Genomic DNA, 17,587 nt, shown 5'->3' with positions numbered 1-17,587 from the left:
GATTTTTTTTCTCTCTTATTGAATCAACATAGTTTTGGGATTATCTCTGAGTCATAAATTCTAATTAGCAGTATAAAAAATAGCTTTTAACTGAAAGACAGCTTTCCATCACATTCCCAAAGCCTTGCCTCAGAGATACCCATCTAAACTTGCTCAGAACTACTCATCAAGTTCACTCTAGAAGAATCGCACCTATTTATTCACCTTTTATTACTGAAAAAAGAAAAAAATATAAAGTACAAGAGCCAACAGTGATACAGGATTTATAAATTGTACACTTCTCTCCTGGCAGAGGCATGACTTGATGCATACTTAATTGTTACTTGAATTAGCATGCTTTATGATCACTTTAGTCAAGGCAAACTCTCAGCCTACAATTACTGCAGTCCTGTTCTACTGCATCAGCTCTCCCAAGACAGCTAGGCCAGGCCCCAAGTGCTGGGAATGCTGAATATTGCATCCTTGCACTTGTCAGGGCAGGTGTTGAACCTCCAGCACCCAGACATGGCAGTCAGGCAATGCCTCCCTTGCTGTGCCTGAAGACCCATTCCAGCCCCCCAGCTTTTATTCTCTGTTGTAGCTTTAATATCCCTGGTCTTTCTCAGTCTTCTTCTATAAGTCATGTTTTTTGAGATTTCTCATCATTTGTATTGCTTCCCTATGAATTTTTTTAAATTCATTCTACATTGCTTTTATTACAAGGGCAGTGTCCAAAAGTGAATACAAAATTCAGTGCAAGACTTTATCAACTGTTTGGAGCAAAAGGACAATCATTTAAGTCTTCAAACCCAAATATAGTGCTTGCCTTTCTCATGACACCAATCAAAGTTGAATAACATACCCCTCACAGCCATTGCAACCCCTGTGGACTCAGGAGAGCTACCTCCCCTCTGTCTTCACCTTGTCAGGAACATGTGTGGGTTTAATCCCACCTCATCAAGATCCTGTTTGTTTTCAGTCCTGTGCTGCAGTGAATTTACAGTCTGCATCAGCTGCAAATATAATAAACATATCCTCTCTTCCACATTTTGAGGTGTCTGGGAGCTAATGGAAAAATGTAAAGTCTGAGACAGATCTTCTCTTCCTCTGACAAATACCCATCAGTGCCACTGTTGTGACAGTGTCTTGCTGACAGCTTCTCTCTGAACAGAGTTTTCCCAGCAGCTCCTATACCTGCTGTGGTAGTTTCAGTCTGGTAGCATTTCCCTTGTTTGTTTGTAAAATTGCCCACAGGTCACAGTGCCAGAAGCCTCACTGAGAACAAACTATATGACAAGTTCTGCCTCTTGGCTCTTCCTGGTTCTGGTTACCTTGCCGTAGAAGGAAATACAATTTGTCAGGTATATTTGTTCTTGACAAATGCCTATTAACTTACACTAATTTTGAAGCTATTTTCTAGGTGTCTGCCAATTTATTTTACAAGAAAAGGCACATAAAGGGCTGACAATGATGACTGTTATTCTAAAAAAATGGTGTGATTCATTTTCGAATAACTGCTAAATGCTTTCTTCAGCTTTATATGCAATGTAAACCACAAAAAAGTCACCCCATGATTCCAGAGAGATGAAAGAGGAAACAGATGTTCTGTGAGATATCCAGTTCCAAGCTAAGACACTTAAATGCCCACGTGTCTGTGACTAGTGCTTAAGCATTGGCATCCATTGCCACTTGGGAAACCCCAGAGTTCAGGAGATAGCTACAGGGACTGGCAGATGTGCCACAGAATCTATGGGAGACATGGCTTCTCCAGAGCAGCAGGCAAGATACTCTAGAAACATGGAAAATGCCCCATAGTTAACAACTGGGTCATATCTTGGTTGACCTAAATTAATTGACCTTAATTTTGTCATTTTAATCTCTAATGGAATCTCTGCTTGTTCAGTTTTATTCTACAGCTGAACTTTGGTTCCCTGTTTTTGGTAGTCCCCTCTTGGGCATATCATCTTGAAGCTCAGGCTAAAAGAAAAAAAAAAAAGCCCTTTTTTGTCTTTTGTGTTTTCCTGCACTTTTAGAATACAGTATTTTCACATTAGAAGGAGGGAGGAAGAGAATCTTTTCCCTTTGCTATATACTCCTTGGAGCAGATTTATCGGTATCTCAGTTTAACTGCCTTTGCTCCAGTAATTACAGTGAGTCAGAAACCATTCCCAGCACTGCTACTTTCATTTGAATTACTGGTGCTCTCTCAAGTTTTAAAAGTCAGGGAGCAAAGAAAGGGGATTCTCATATTGGTCTGAATTTAGAAAAGGCCTTTAGTGGATACAATGAATCACTAGTTTAATCTAGGAAGAAAAAAGAACATGTGAAAATAATCTTTTACCCCTGGGAATTAGGATAGCACTGTGATGCAAATGGGGAATCTTAGAATCAGAAAAGAATATGCATAAGGAAAAAGAAAGAAAAGGCTGAAGTATTTTTACTTACACAGAAGAAGCTAACAGGCAGCTTTTATCATATGTGAAGAAGTATAAAGCAGAAGAGACAGATTCCTCCATCTGTGTTATGTGATTTATTAATTTAAGTCCAGCTGTCTCTTACTGCAGTGGCTGGAGGTACACAGAGGATTGGTGCTGCTCTGCTCTACACGTTGCAGGGAGGAGATGGATTTGCATTTCCTGGGGGACCAGCCACTCTGCCTAAGAAAAGCAAAGCATCCTTTCTGCACCCCACGCTGTGCCCAGGATGCAGCCACATCCCAGGCTGGCTGTCCCACCTGCTCACAGCCTGGAGAGCCCTGAGGGAAGGTTCTTGTGCAGCAGCCCCTGGTCCCTGCAGCAGCAGCAGCACCCAGGCTCCTGCTCTGGCAGCTGCCACAGCTCGGGGCTGGTCTCCCACGCGCTGCACTCGCGTGGGATGAGCTCGAGTGACATCCGCGCGTTGCCTTCAGCGTTAGCAGGGAGCATCTGCGTGGCAAGGACCCATTACACCATCACAGTTGTAAATCTGGCCATATCCAAGCCAGTTGTGCTCTGGAATCTGTAGAGCTGTGTTGGCACCAGATTTTCCCAAGTTAATGTACAAGGTTAGGAGGCAAAGCGGAAACTGTGAGTTGCATTTGCTTTTTTGCAATGTAACTCCCATGCTTGCAGAGCCACACACTTTCCAGCTGAGGCAAGCTTACAGAAGACATTCCCAAAGTGTGGGTCTTCTCTATCCATATGGTCATCCATACTTCAACCAATTAACATCTCATCCATCAATGCAAGTCAAACACAGGCTAAGTCTTCCAAAAACAGATTTAAAAAAAACTCATATTTTTTAAGTGTCCTGGCAACAAGACTTCACAGTCTGTTCTGGAGATTTTTTTCATTTGTGCCTGAAAAAAAAATGGAAAATGCTAAAGAAAAATGCATTCAAAATGTTCACAGATTATTCAAAGTTTGTTTGAGGGTAGCTTAATGCTAAAAACTAGAAAGGCATGTGATTGCCATGATTCTTGATCAATGAACAGCTAGAACATTATAACCATTCTTAAATGTCTTCTAGTTACTATGAATCTCACAATTTTCATAGTGAAGCTGTTTAAATTAAAGAAGGCTAATATTTTTTCTTTTTCTTTTTTTTTTTTTTCAATAATTTCTCTGGACCAGTTAGAGGTGGTTTTAAATGTTTCAGTAGGAGAGTCTTTATATTGAAATTGTTCCAGTGATTAATGTAACAGAATAATGGTTTTGGAAAATAAGTCTTACCTTAATTCTACTTTGAATTTATCTAGTTTCAGCTGCATGTGAAAACACAAAGTTCAAGATTTAAACAAATTAAAAATTATTTCCTTTGGAGAGGCAGGTATACCTGAAAAAATGGAAGTGGAAAAATCTTTAGAAGAATAATGTTTTTAGAACTTTGCATTATACATATGATTTCTGGGGAAAATAAAAGAAACTTTGCGGGGAGAATTATCTTTTTCCCTTCCTGTTTAAATCACCAGATAATTCAATAAACAGAGGAGCACCTTGCTCTGCTTGTCATATTCTCAGGTTTAATCTCAGATATAAGAGGCTAGTCCATTGTTAAGACTGAAAATGTCTACTGTGAAAGGGAAATATGATAACCTTTGCTGCATAGACACCAGGTGTTTTTCCCTAACAAGCACTGTTGATAGAATGATATTTAATCATTGATGGCAATATCTAGGATGTATTAAATTGCAGTAAAACCACTTTCCAGACACAGTATCTTCCAGGATTAAAAAATCTATGGACAAACTATATGGTTCTGTATAATGGCATTAAATGCTATCCTTTAGTGCCAGGGAAATTTAGGTATTGTTGTAATTCTGATCTCTTACATGGGAAAAATCTAGAATGTTTGATAGCTTTATTAAGTGGCAAGATTTTGTTCCTGCATATCAGGTCAGCAGTAAATTCTTACCTTATTACTGTTATAAAACTCAGTAATAGAAACCTGAAGCTGTGTTATATTACTCTCCCCTAGGAAGAGTAAGTGATTCACTTCTTTTGCTGCTATATAATGATGATGGGAAGCACCAGATTTGTAGAAGAAAATTAGGAAGGATTGTCACTGGAAGAAGAATTTGGGAGAAAATTCAGAATTGTTAAAGTACTCTGAGAATTGTGCATGAGCTAAAAATGAAAGGGAAGAGTGGAAGGAAGAAAAGGCTAGAAGCAGAAGATGGAGTGATATGCATCCATTTTCGTATCATATTCTTGATCAGGCATCTGACTGTTTCATCATTTTTAAAGTCTTGTCTCAATCTAGGATAATATTTAATCCAAATTCTGCAAGATAAGTCATGGCTTTAATATCTGTGGCTCAGCCTTATGCTCTGAAAAAGCAAGAAAATCCACATCAGGAAAATCCTTCTCCACATGAAGCCCCTGAGTAACAGAATCCAAGAAAAAAAAAGGTTCATGTCTCTTAGGGCCTCTGCCTTGGCAATCTTTGCATTTCTGTAAGACCCAGCTAATTGTCAGCACTGAAAAGTAAAATCCAGGTTTCAAACCAATCATCTCTGCAAACTGGAACCCAGGAGAAAGTTGGGATAAGGGGTTAATGTGTTTCAGGTAACTTAGCACTAGGCAGAAATCTGTCTTTGTGTTCCATCGCTTCAAACACACTTAATTTCTACCTCTAGGCAACAGTAAAGTATGTTACCAAATTCATGGGACAGGAGTAAGCCTGTTGCAGCCAGGGAATTTTTAAAATGAACTGGGATTAATCTTGCCTTCCAATTAAATGCTAATCATTTAACCTAAACTAGCACTTAGCATTCTGCTATAGCCAAGGGAAAAGGACAGACACCTCTAAAGAGTGATTATTCCAACTGCTACTGAATATCCAGGGTAGAATGAATCACTTTTCATGAATGCCTATAAATCTCCACAGAATACAGGAGTCTGGATGATTAGCTAAACTCACAACTTTATTTTGGATCATCCTAAACTAGAAGGTATTAATTTCATTCCTGGTGATTAAAATAATGCATTTTGTATGCTGACATCAATTGTCCAGACAAACGTCAAATACATCTGCTTCTATCCAGCTTCATAAACAGAAGACTCTGATATTTAGCTAATAACATTTTTTTTTTCCAGATAACATTATTGAAGTCTGGCATGGATAATCTGATTCACTGACTTTTCCTAAATGTCTAGATATAAATCTCTGGATTTTTCTAAATCTCTAAATTTCTCTGAAAGAAAAGCAATCTTAGGATGGTGCTGGCGATATCAAATCATTATCAGCCTTATGTGGGTCTGACATCATTTTATACCCTCTGCAGTCCCAAATTATCTCTTTATATTTTGAAAAGATGAAAAAAGCATTTAGTCTAGAAAGACTGTTTTATATCATGTATCACTGGCTTTTGTTAAGTAAATTAAAATTGAAACCACACCAATGACAATTACTCCAGGTATGGTGACTCTGTAACTCATGCTCTGCTGTTCTGAAGCTGCAGGAACTTTAGGATGTCATGGTCCTCAATAATATTATAGTTCCTTGAGGACCAAGTTATCCCGGTTACAAAGTATGATGGCAGATGTCATGTGCTTTGCATTCCCTGCCGCTCATCAGTTTTCCCAGACTGGGGGCAGGGAAATGTGGGATGTGGCTTTTCTAACTTCCTTATTCTTTTTGAAAGGGGCCTGTTTTCAGGGAGCCTGACAAACAAGCTTCTTTGGAGGAGACGTTGATAATTTCCATTAGCAGCAGACAGTAGTGTTTCCACTGGCTTTCACCAGTCAGGGAGAATACAAATCTGCTTTGTAGAAGGCAGCTCACATAATCCATGGGGCTTCTAGAGTTTCATTTTGTTTAATGGAGTTTCATTATGCTGGGGTAAGTGAGGTGCTTAATACCTACCAGACCAACTGGAAGTTTTCTACTCCTGTGAGTTCCTGTCACATTTAGTTTACTTCTTCTGCAAAATAAGTTGAGTTCTTTGCAGGTTGGTCTTTGGTTTAATTCAAGGACATTCAGTCTTTGCATATCTGTTGTAACTGGTCTCTACTGGTTGTTGGTCATGCCATAGTTAAGGAGAAATGAAAATACAGATTATAGATACAGTCAGATAAAGACAGACAGACAGATAGCTAGACTGACAGAATCTCAGGGACAAAGACAGCTTTTACACAGATGTGTCATGCATAGAGCTCCCTACAGTCCACAGTTTCTCATTTCTATGTGCTGTATCCCTAGTTATCACACTGCCAAAAATCAGAAGGGAAGAAGTGTTTATTTATTATCCCAACAGCCAGCTATGGAATGTGCACAGAAAGGCATTGGTGTTCCCAGCAAAAGCTGTGTTCACCTTCAGGAAAGACAGCAGACCCAGGGAACTGAGATCTCCCCACTTTGTGGTGGGTTATGTAGCAAGGCAATACCAAGACTGGCAGGACTGCTGTGTCCCTGCTTGGAGTTATGCAATGAGTGTTGGAGGTTTAAAGAGCTGCAGAAGGGATGAAGAATTGGGCTGGGAATCAGTGTTTCCTGGGACCACACAAAGAACCCTGCTTCTGGCAGGATAACTGGGCCTGTTCTCATGGGCAGCTTGGATCAGGAGTATCAGTCCTGGAACAGGGCTGTTCTCCACCCAGCTTCCTTGGACATCCAGCAGAAATTGGCATGAAAAAATAATTCAGCCTCAGCATGAAAGACTGAAGTCCTGGTCCATTGTTTTTATATTTGCATCAAAAAACATAACAAAACCAAATTAGGCTGGTACATTGTTTGGATATCAGAACAAATGACAGGATGCCAAAAGAACATGCCAGAATTTTGCAATATGTAAAATGGTTTTCTTTGTGTGATTTCAGGAGACAATTAGCCTTCTAGGTAACTTTAGCTGATAGTCATCTTTATTCCTCTCTATTGACATAAAAAGGAATTAAAACTACATTTTTAACTCCAAAGCTTTTTTAACATTTCCTTGACATTTTACACCTTTTTGTTATTTTGAAAGGATATTTTTAGCAAGTTAGAGATCTTCATTGAAATTATTGTGAAACAACCCTGAATTCTTCCTTTGAGCTAAGCTACAGGTCACAGGGAAGTAAAAAATTCTGCCTTGTGTTCGGGAACAAGAGGCATTTCTTTCTACAACATAACAAAAGTAAATCCAACTGCTGTCAGCAATGGCTGCCCTTCTTTGTTACCTTGTGGCTCTTCACAGCTTTGATTGAGTTTTTTAATAACTACGTTGTAAATCTGCCATAATTTTCACCTCTAATTTTGAGTTACTTTTTGTCTAACAATGTGCCAAAGAATATATCTTCGACCTTTCTTTGCCACCAGATGAAAGGCAGATGGGAATAATTTTTTGTTAGTTCCTACTCCACTCACATATCTTCCTCCTTAAAACATGTCCCTGCAGGCACTCCTGTTCTCCACAGACATGTTTTCTTCATCCTTCCTCTGTCTCTTTGTTCTGTTATCCCACAGGACTCCCTTTTCAAGGAAGATTTTAAGTATTCATTTTTTCCCCCCAAATACCTTTATAGCAAATTTTTTATTGTGTTGGTCTTTATGCTGGAGATCCCCAATTACAGCAAGTGTCTCGACATCATACAGAGACTGTGGACACATACCTGGGCAGAGAGCAGCTTTCAGTCTGTTTCTGAATCACCCCTTCCGCTGCAGGAAGAGAAGGGTCACAGCAAGCTTTCAAAGTCATGGTCAAAAATTTATAGATGTTGCATCAGAACCAGGTAAAAATCAGAAATTTAGCTAGTTCCTAGCTTTAAAACAGGTTGAGACAATGGGAAGGAGAAGCAAGAAATAAAAAAGTACTTGCAACACAGAAGAAGCAAATAAAATGAGCCAAGCACAGGCTATAACCAAAAATACTATGTAAGAGATGAAATTGTAAATAAATAGCAAATGGGATACAAAGAGGAGATAAAACCATGGTCTCTACTTCTCTCTCCTTCACACTGCAGTAAGAGTTCAGGGTTCCAGATACCTGTGTTTTTCAGAAAGCCCTTATGTATATAAGTGCTGAGAAACAGATGCTTTGACTGTTCCTGCATTCCTTCTGGTAATTGTTAAAGACTGTCGTAACACATTGTCTGGTGAACTCAGCTGAAATATTAAAAGCCCTCAGCTGCAAACGAGCTGACCCAAAAATGAAAACTTTCTTAGCTGGTGGTGAAATCCCTTCCTAGTGAGATTGGATTGCTTGGTATCCCTTAAAAAATGTCATGAGATATTTTTCTTTTTTTTTTTTTTTCCCATAACCCCTGTATGGGGTATTGACTGGAATCTCTCACTGAACAAGAAAATATTTAATAGGCAAAAATGCACCTTTTACTATCACTCAGTTTTAGCAAAAAAATAACCAAAAAAACCCACAAACAAACAAAAAAAAAAAAACCAAAGAAACTGCTGCAGCAGAGATAATTATCAGGTATTATTTGTTGAATGATCCTTCATTATTGCTAGCATATATTTTTATTTATCATTGGAAAGTGACACAAAAGAAAGCTTGAGCTCCATTTTCTTAGACAATTTATGAATTCAAGATAAGAAATTAGCTAATAAATGTGTAAAGGCATGACTGTATGTGTTTACATTATTTGTGAGCATATCAGAATTTCCTGTTTGCAGCAATTTATGCATGGGTACACTGTGAAAAAATAAGACATACATCAGCCTACACAGGTATGATAAGTTCAAAATTAATGCCATGTGTCATAAGGCTTTCTTGCAGACATTTTTTCAATGACCACATTTCTAAAAAATAGCTTCATTTGACTTAAGTAGGCACATCAGAGCAATGATGTTTGAAATGAAGCCTTGGGAATCATCTTATCCAACCATTCTGTTCAGAGCAGAGTCTGCCAGGCCATGTCCCGTCACGATTTGAATGTCTCCACAGCCTCTCTGGGAAAACTGTGTCAGTCTCAGATTACATCCAGAAGAAGAAAGTATTTTCTTACCTTTATACAGGACTTCCTGTGTTGTAGCTTGTGCTACAAGCTGCCTCTTCTCTTGTCACTAGGCATCACCAAGCAGAGTCTGACTCCTACTTCTTCATTCCACCCCTGGTATTTACATATAAGGACAAGATTCCCCAGCTTTCTCATCTCCAAGCTGAATAACATCATAGAATCATGGAAATTTTTTTTGGCTGGAAAAGACCTTTAAGACCATTAATTCCAGTTCACTAGAATTGCTCAAATGGATGATGCCAATCTTAGCCACATTTGTGGCCCTTTTCTGGGCTCACTCCAGAAACTCCATGCATTCCTTATACTGAGGAGCCCAGAACAAAACCTGACATTCCAAAGGTGTCTCACCAGGGCTGAGTATAGGTGAAGGATCAGCTTCCTTTACCTGGTGGTGACACTTTGCCTACAGCTGCCCAGGATGCTGTTTAGCTTCTTTGCCATGCTGACTGTGGTCAGCTTGATGTTCACCAGATCACCCAGGTCCTCTTCTTCCAAGCTCCTTCCCAGCCACTTGGCCTCCAAGTCCCTGATGTTATTCCTCCCCAGGACTTTGCATTGGTCTTTGTGGTGACCTCTCACCTATTTAACCTGCCTGAGGAGGATGCCTGAATGCCAGCACACCAATCTAGGATATTAGTCACTTGTCCCAATTTTGCGGCATGCACCTGCAAACTTGCTTTGAGTGCACTCCCTCCCAACATCCAGGACACTACTGAGGGTACTAAATAGGCACTTGCATGTCGGAACTCAAAATGTCCCTCAGACATTTTTAGAGGTTCCAGGCCTTGGTCAGAAGCATTTTAGACCCTGGCAAGCAGCTGAAAACAGCTGTGATTTTGAGTTTGAACCATGGAATGAATTACCAACTTTAAAGGTGGAACAAGCGGTCACAGAGAGTTAGATGGTATAGTAAAAGTAGTCGCAAATTAGAGGGTAAAATTTTTTAGTATTGTACAGGGGGGTTTTAACACCTGTACAGGGGGGTTTTACTTTGTACAGGGGGGTCAGGAGTTCTAAGATGGAGGAAAGTGGACCTGATCCTGTTCTTCCTCCTTCTTCTTCCTTACCTCCATGTTCTTGGTGATGTTGGCATTTTTCTATTGGTTTAGGCTAGGGACACACTATTCAACGTAGATGATAGATATTGGCACATTATTGTAAATATAGTACACGTAATTTCTGGTATATAATGTTTGTACCATCCCACTGAGGGGCAGAGCCCCGCACACTGCCCTGCAGGACAGAGCTGCGGCAGGGCAGCAGAACTTGTTATAGATAAGCAAAAATAAACAACCTTGAAAACAGCACAGACGAACTATGGCTTCTTCTTTGGCAACGGGGCAGAAAGACAGAGACTTTCTACAATCTCGGAATCACCAACACTTGCACTAATTGTGGCTGATTCTGTGACACACAAGACCCTGTGACCAGCCTTCTGCTGGACTTTGTGCTGCTGGTCACAACCAGCTGAGCCTGACAGTTCAGCCACTTTTTAATCCACTTCTCTGTTCATTTATATAGTTCATATATTTTTGCTGTCCTCCTGGCATGTCTTTATGGACATGCATATGTTTGAGCTGGAACTCCAGAGCCCCGATTTGTTGATTACAAAGTCTGTCTTATGCACATCACCCTGTATCTTTTGCTTAGAAAAGCCAGGCTACCATTTCCCCTTTTCTTCATCATCCCTGAGGCCACACATCCTGCTGACATCTTCTTCCAGCTCCTTTCCCTGTTGACTTAGAGCCTTTCCCCATGCCCATGGGCTGCATGTAAGAACATCCTCTGCCCCGGCCCCAGTGGGAGACACAGAGCACCCTTTAGTGCTCTGGACCTCCATCCTTCTCTGGAAGCTTGCTCTGAGTCCAGGTCTCTGCTATGCCTGGGGAGTTGATCCCATGAGTGCTGGGACCGTGCCTTGTGCCATGCCATCACCATCACCAAGCACATGTACAGGGCTTCTGTCCTCCTCTCTTGCACTCTTCTGCACCATCTGCTGCAACAAGTGCTGCGTCTTTTGGCTGCCTTTGCTAGTTGCACATGTCCTTCATAGCTAGTTCAGTCTCCACTCTGGTCACCTGACAAACCCCTCTGTCTAAAACTGTTGACATTTTTATGTCACGCCATCTTATATTTTATGTATGCTTACAGAGAAACAGACTCAAGCTAACCTGTTTGAAACATTGCTCCAAGTCTTGTCCTTGCTCTTTTGCCTATACAAAATGCATGAAGAGTAGGTTAATAATATAGTTATATTGAAGATACTTTTGAATATAAATAAGTGACCAAATAAATGATAACATATGCATGCACCTGCATATGCATGCCGTGCACGTGAAGAAACATCAGATAAGGCATTCAGCTTGGGACCCACGGTGATGGGGCAGGAGTTACCACAGTGCCCAAAAGCCCAGAGTCAAATTTACAGAGCTCATTTAGAGGCCTGAAGGGACCTAGACCCTGTATGGGAACACATTATGCTTTCAGACAGGAGTTTGTCACTGCCAGTGCTGTGGTACCAAAGACAGACCTGTCTGGCAGAGCATCAGTGCCCATATTTGCCTAAGGAGCTACTTCTGTAATAGGTGTCTTGGGAAAATGGCATTTAGTGCCTGAAATAATTTCCTTCCTTTGAACAACTAGAGTAGTGTTTATGTGGCTTTTACAGCCAACTGAAGGCTCTGGAATTGCCATTATTGCCTGTTTGAGCAGCTGGCACATCTAATGAGACCACCCTATCCACTGGATCCTGGAGAGAAGGGGACCCCTCATCACCTTTTCTGTAGAAACTGGGCTGGCATGCAGTCAGGAAAGCCAAACTGCAGGGTTTGCTTGTAGTTGTTTCTTATCATGTAATATAATGGTGTACAAATGGTGTAATGATGAGACAGTCGGTGTTACCAATCCAGTCACCACCACATTCTAGGAATTTAAGGTTACATTAAAACTCTGTGAAAACTCTTTCTTATTGCTATTATCTAAGATTTTTTTCTGAAAGACTCCTTACTGATTTACATGTATAAGAAAAATATCTCATCTGTATTTTCTCAGTTGTTCAGGGTAAAAAAAAAAAACCCAAAACCTTAAGTAGCAAGTGAACAAAGACAACAGATGCACAGCACCAATAATTTACAAAAATCTTACCTATTAAATTTATCCATGGAAAATATATATGGCAAGTCTAACACAGAATTTTTAATTGCCTGTTATGTTCTCCAAAACAGGATGGTTGTTAATTAGTGAACGGTATATCCAAGGACTTGTGCTGTTTCTCATTTCTATTTTGGGATTCTGAGATTTACAGAGATTCTTGTATCCTATCAGAAATACTGAAATTGTATTTCTGAAGCAAATTTCTTACAGCTTGTCATGATCTTTAAAAGTCATTGACAGAAAATATTGTATCTGAGAGATTCCAGTGAACTGAAATTAAAATCCAGTCAAATTAGTCATTTCCTTGTCTGCAAATGACTGTACCATATACACCCCTTTTTAAATTGTGTAGCTCAGCCTTGCTTTCTACTGACCTCAGAGCCTTTAAAAAATCTTATTGACAGAGTTGAACAGCACAGTCATAGAAATAGGCCTCAGCAGAAGAAAAAGTTGATTGACCTTTTGACTATTCAGGAATGCAACACAACGTGCATGACTTAAATTATGCAACTCTTTACATAGAACTAAACACACCAGAAGTGTCCCTACTAGGGGTCTGCAATAGTGTTCAAACCAGAACTACTATGTCCATGCATTTATTGTCTGTCAGTAACACAATGTAATGTGTGCTTTGGTCAGGTAAGGGACCAACAGCTAGAGAATTAATTGTTAGTGTTGGAAAGGACTTTTTTATTCTTGCTCAATGGGCATAATTTAAGAGATTTGACTCTTAGAGAAGGAAACCATGTTGAAAACTCTCCATTTTATTAGTTCAGTGAGTCATTCTGGATTCATATAAAGCTTCCATTAGGACTGGAACCAATCCTTTAGTCTCTCCTATAGTTCATTAAAATTTACACTTATTTTTTATGGTCTTTCCTTCCACACATCTTTTAGCATATGCTGTCTCAAACTGACCAGTTGTTTAGCATATAACAAGGTGCAGTTGTATTTTTTGGACAGTTGTTGTAAGGAACAAGGATCTTGAGTGACATTCCTCAGATTTTCTTCAGGTTTGTTCAGCTGAGCAGCTGCCTTTGGCATCACTTCAACAGTTGTTGTCTGAGAAGCTCGGTGGGCTGGAATGAGATTTGGTTACTCTCTAACCACCCTTTCAGTTCCAGTGCTGATCAAGCTTTTTTCAGTCGTAAGTTCCCTGAGTGTCAGTGAGCCTCAGGGCTCTGTCCTGAGCCTTTCAGATCTTTCATTAAAATTAAACCTCCTTGAAGCATTGATTGTGCCATGTGGCTTTCATTATCACGAGCACATGATGATATTCAGGTTCATGGTACATGTTAACCTTTCCTACTGAGGTCAGTAACAGTATCTCAGCATCTAACAGCTGTCTCCCTGTGGATGTATCACGATTTTTTAACATTAAACACAAGCAGTAGGAGGCTCTTTTAATTGGGCATGACAGTTTCTATCCTTCTTTTGGTTTCATGGTAAAGGTCCCCAGTATCCAAACTGGGAACTTGGGTTTTATTCCTGATAGTAATTTCTTATTTATCACTCATATTTTTTACTTCAACAAAAAACATGTCATCTCATAAATTTGCCTCTATCAAAATCATTGCATCAGTAAAACTACCCGTCTGTATGCTTTTGGCTTTGTATTTAAAGTCTGCCTTTATTAAAAATATTTTTTTTCATATCAACATATGCATACTCTTCTGCTTGTAGCACCTCTCCTTACACTGGTGGCATGTCTCCTTAGGTAGAATCTGCCAAGACCAGTAGGTAGCATGTGCTCGGTGGCAATTGAGCTTTTGCTCTCAGGAGGCTGTTTAATAAAACAGCAGAGTCACTCTCCAATGGTCCTGGAAAAGACTGCTGTGTCCCAGTGACAGCTCCTCTCCCAAGTGACAGTGATGGGGCAAGTAAAAAGATTCTCTTTAGATTGGGAGATAGTATCAGCACATATCAAGCTGTATCAAAGGTTAAGAAAATATTATATTAAGGCTTTTATTTGGTGGTTATTGAAAAGTGACAGAGATGTTTCATTTTTTGCTTGTGCTGACTTTTAAGTAGGTGCCTGTTGGTCTGCCAGAGTTAAAATGTGGTCCTAATCTGGGCAAAGACAAGCTTGTGTTTTTTTCATTTTAAAACAAAGAGTAACAGAAATATAAACTTCTGTCTGTAATGAGAAAAAAAAAATCAACAAACTACAAATTCGTTGACAATTTTAAGGTCTGGATGTGGAGTGTAATGCTGTACTTAAGGATGTATAATGGTGAATATTAGGTAAATAGTAAATTTTTTTTTAGAATTGCATGCCTTGGGTTTCCTTTGCAATGGTGAGACCTGAAAGAGACATGGGAAGGAGATTTTTCTCATGGTAATGGACGTAGAGAGTTTTTTACAGTTAATATTGTGCTCAGCTGTCTACGAAAAGAGCTCAGCTTTCAACTTAGTGTTGTTCCCCTCTGAGCAGCTTCCCAACAAAGAATAAGGGAAAACATAAAGTTTGGATATGTTCTAAGAGCATCATTTTTAGACAGGCACAGATTCTAACCTCTATCTGTGCAAGCTGCAGAATAGTATCTGAGGAATTCTGTCAGAAATGCATGACAAAAATCAGCGCTTGATCTGTTCTCCAAAGGTTTCTTTGTGCCAGCTCTGAGTGCCTCAGGCTGCCGCACGGAACTGCTGGGCTCCCTGCTGTCCCTTGGCATCAGTAGCCTCCACAGAAGTGACCCTCTGCCTCTTCAGCCCGGGGACAGAGGGGATGCCCCGCAGTGCTACTCCGCAGAAGGTGGGCTGGGAGTGAGAAAATCCCCCGGGAAGCTTTGCTTGTGCTAATCAGCTCCTCCTTGCTGAGAGCGGACACCACTGTGTGCTCAGGGCTGCTGCCACACATCCTCACCTGAGCTGCGGGCAGGCCTTTGCTTCCTCAGATAAACTCAGGGGTAATTGCAGAGCTGGGGATTTTCCACTTCACCTACATCTGCTTTTCTAACAGTCTGGGAACAAAGGGTCTGCTTGAGCCACCAGAGTGCCCCAGCTCTCTTTCTCCTCAAAAGCAGACACCTCCCATTATAGATATTTTTAATAAGCAATCATTATCTCATGAAGCAGTAGGAGAGAAGTATCTTGCTACCAGGCAGCAATAAGTATTACTTTTTATGCATTTCACTGCTCAATGAGCAGGTAATAATTCTGACACTGAGAATCAAGAAAAAAAGCATTAAAAATAAAAAGCATTAAAAATAAGTATTCTGCTCTAGTGCATTAAGAAATGTTTTGCTTTTTTATATTTATATATATATTATAGAATTGTGAATTAAAAGAAGCAAAAATAAGATTCCCTATTTGAAAAAAAAAGTTCTTTATGATAATGGTGGAAGAGAAAATCTGGTGGACAAAGCATTCTATTGTAGTATGATCTTATTAGTTTGGAATAAAATTGTTTTTTCCAATGCAAACCTGGGAAATAGCACCATGAATCTTCATTTGGAGAAAAATGCTTCAACATGACCTGCAACTGCAATCATGGTCACTGCAAGCTAAAGGGATGGAATCAGACATGTTTTACCAATGTTGCAGGGAAAATAAACTTTAATAAGCTGAATACTTTCTATGGGACAGGAGGAAGATCAGGGAGAATTGTGTGGGAAGTTTGATTGACAGTTAGTTGAAAGTATAAGGAATAATAATGGGTTATGCTGTAATTTTCTAGCATTTCTAAAAGTATAACTAGATGGAATCTGGAGAAAAATAAAAGAACAGAGAAAAACTTCCAATACTGCCTGTCAATGCAGTAACCACAGAAAAGGTATCTCTGAATTTAAATGCCTGTACCACATGCAGTTAAATAATTTGGAGACCAGTATGGCCAGTAGCATTGCATTTTTTCCCCTATATTTTGGACAACATTTCCCTTCCCTCCCAGAAATCTTAAAAGAAATAATGTATGCTATTCATGTATGTCATATCAAGACAGAATAGAAACAGTTACAGTGAAAAATCTATTAATACAGATATTTAAGCAGAAGAGTACAAAAAACTCTTTCCATTTGTCTCCTTATCTTCTGCATAGTTCATTGATGAAGGTATAACTAGCACCTCCACTCACAATGGATGTGTTGGACACATCCATTATAGTGAATTTTAGGAGGATTTCCCCTGCATGAAATATGCTTACAAATAATTTCTAGAACAGTTTCCTTTGTTAGACTATCCAAGTCTCTTTCCCTGGACTCCTATAAATTAGTTTTGTATTTCTTCTTTTCTAAGCTCATTTCTTGTTGGCAATACCCAAGAGCAGGAGCAAACAGGATCTGGAAATAAATGTATCTCCAAAGTTCCCCTGGAACAGTTTCTGGAAAATGTTTGTTGAGAAAATTCTTAAAAGGCAGCTGTAAAATTTCCTAATCCCAGTGCCCTTTCTTGTTTTGACCAATAAAGTTTTTAAGAAAATAAGCAAAACACTACAGTAAAAGCATATAAAAATACAGACACAAATACACTGTTCCATTCTTCTGTGAAAGAGCTGTGTTTATCAGACACCCTTCGCCTTCCACATTAACTACCCACAGCTACCCAATTGCTCCAGACAGGTGGTGGTTTTGAGCAACAATCAGATTGATAGAGCAAGAGAAACCACTCATCTCTCTCTCAGCTGTGTGTCTCAATGCTCAGTGCTATTAAACATGGTTCTTACAGGGCTGTAGAGGTTACACCAGCACAGGATCCTGGTAACAAACTGCTGGACACCAGGTAGTTTTCTGCATTGCATTTTTACTGCTTCCATTATATGACAATACAACACTGGCAGATGTGCAACTTGAGCATCATAGTAAACTTAAGAAAGTAAACTGAAATGAATTCTGGTCATGTGAATATCAATGTGTTCTAAAATATCATTGTCTCCATTCCCATTACAACAAATCTGTGATAAAGACAACAATGTCTGGCCCACACTGTGGTACCTATCTCAAACTTTTCATAGTTCTTTGCTTCTGAAAATATTTTCCTTAGACTCTTTTTTCCTCCAATAAAGTTTTATAGACTAATACTTGCCA

The 17,587-nt window shown here is 39.6% G+C and overlaps 1 long non-coding RNA gene across 1 annotated transcript; it reads right to left on the bottom strand.

The window, feature by feature from the left end:
- Positions 1 to 180: 180 nt before the first annotated feature.
- Positions 181 to 8,263, bottom strand: LOC115496446 (uncharacterized). The gene is made up of 3 exons (XR_012057552.1): positions 6,325 to 8,263; positions 3,690 to 3,792; positions 181 to 3,316 (listed from the first exon to the last, which is right to left on the bottom strand). It is a non-coding gene; the product is annotated as an uncharacterized lncRNA (long non-coding RNA).
- Between the last annotated feature and the right edge of the window lie 9,324 nt (positions 8,264 to 17,587).

This window comes from Taeniopygia guttata, chromosome 1 (assembly GCF_048771995.1).
Source record: "Taeniopygia guttata chromosome 1, bTaeGut7.mat, whole genome shotgun sequence".
Taxonomy (NCBI): Eukaryota; Metazoa; Chordata; class Aves; order Passeriformes; family Estrildidae; genus Taeniopygia; species Taeniopygia guttata.
This window is presented reverse-complemented; position numbering and strand designations above follow the sequence as displayed.